General features: G+C 36.0%; 1 pseudogene; it reads right to left on the minus strand.

Annotated features, from left to right (window-relative positions):
- Positions 1–757: 757 nt before the first annotated feature.
- LOC119251450 (high mobility group protein B1-like) lies at positions 758–1,317 on the minus strand (annotated as a pseudogene).
- Positions 1,318–1,993: the final 676 nt, after the last annotated feature.

Consider the following 1,993-nt stretch of genomic DNA (forward strand, 5'->3'; position numbering starts at 1 on the left):
GTGATAATGATGCTACTGCACTGAACCACACTTTGATGTAAAATATTGAATAAATTTTAGTATATAGAACATGTTTAAAATTATATAACATAAGAGTACAAAGAGATGAAGGATAATTCTATAAATATACCTTACCCACCAAGTAGCTTAAGAAAATAAACACTACAATACCTTTGGAATCCTCTAGATATCTTTTCTAAATTTTCTTCCTCTTCCAGCTTCAATCCCAGAGATAATCATTATCCTTCATGTTAATTGTTATTGTTTATGGTTTGCAAAGACCTGCAAATCAATAAGAAAGAGGAAATCTAAAAAAATTAGAGTATGAATAAGCAATTTTCAGAATAAACTCAAAAGATCAGCAATATATGAAGAAATGCTCAAATTCTTAGTAATCAGAGTAATACAAGTGTTTTTGAACAACTATGAAATCAAGATGAGAAACTACCATCCTCACACATAACTATTATAATTTGTGCTTTGCTCCAAGAGCCTATTATAAATTTCCATCTCAATTTACAGCCCCCCTATTGTACCAGCCAAGTTTTTGGCTGTTAAAAACACCACCACAAGGACAGTATTACCTAAAGACATTTGATAGCATGTTAACTATGCAGAAAAAGATACTCTACAAGGTTTAAAAACAAATCTCAGACAAACTTACTTTCACTTTTTTTTTTTTATTTAAAAGGAGTGAATTGTGTGCTGGGGGGTTAAATGCTTTATAGACAAGGGGAAAAAAACTGCTAGAACCAACTCATTCATCATCATCATCTTCCTTGCTTTTTTTCAGCCTTGAAGTCTCCTTTTTTGGCTATCACAGGCTCTCCTCTAGTTCAGTATGCAACAATATTCTTTTTGTATTTTTCCCACACTTTAGCAACCTTCTTTTCATAAGGTTGCTTGTCATCTGCAGCAGTGTTATTCCACATTTCTCCCAGTTTCTTTGCAACATCACCAAAGCATAAACCACAACATTCTCCTTTGATTGGGGACTATTCTCAGAACAAAAAAAGCAAAGGCCCCAGGAGGCCTCTTGGGTGCATTGGGATCTTTGAACTGCTTTTTTGTTTCCCCCTTAAAAGATATATAAGTTTTCATTTCTATTTCATAAAAGTTCTTGTCAGCTTTTGCCATCTCTTCAAACTTTCCCTTCTCTTTAACACACATTGTCTTCCACCTCTCTTAAAAAACTCTGAGACTTTGAATGAAGCATCTGGGTGCTTCTTCTTGTTCATCTCAGCAATTTTGTACAAAACATGCATATGATGACATTTTGCCTCTCTGCTTCTTAGGATTTCCTTTACCCACATTAAATTATTTTTTTCTCAGCAAAACACAGAGTCACCCAGTGTCATATGGCTCTCATGCCTTGGCGCAGTCTCTGTGGAACTCAATGTACATAATGGCTTCTCGGTTAGATTTAAGTGCCCCACACTGATCTCCCTTAATGTGTGTACTTTATGGCACATTCTGGGTTACTGTTATTCACTTATTCAACTATTTATTGAAGGGCTATATTGCATAAAAATTAAAAGAAGGAATCTAGACCTACGCATGCACAATTTGAATCCAGCCCTCCAACTTACTTTCTGTGTGACAGACATAACTATTCTGTGCCTCGGCGCTCTCAACAGCAAAGTGAAGAAAATCCTAAGATCCTCCTCATGGGGTTTTTCTGGGGCTCAAATGAATTAATATATAGAAAGGGATGAGACTAGCTGGGCAAACACTAAGTACTTAGGAAGTAGCACCATTCTCACTTCCTCATGCCACTTTTCTACAAAATGAACTCTGAATTTCCTTGTTTGTCTCCTTCATGGTCTGTGAGCCTACATAGTACCTGAGGCCAAGTCTTCTTCTTTACATTCCTGTCACATAGCACAGCCTGGCACATGGTAGAAATTCAGAAACGGGTTACTGACATGCCATAAACAGACTCCTGATTTAATTATCTTTAACTAGTACAAATGTTGACAAAATTTAAAGGCTT

Source organism: Talpa occidentalis, unplaced genomic scaffold, assembly GCF_014898055.3.
Source record: "Talpa occidentalis isolate TD23 unplaced genomic scaffold, MPIMG_talOcc4v2.1 talOcc4.2, whole genome shotgun sequence".
Taxonomy (NCBI): Eukaryota; Metazoa; Chordata; class Mammalia; order Eulipotyphla; family Talpidae; genus Talpa; species Talpa occidentalis.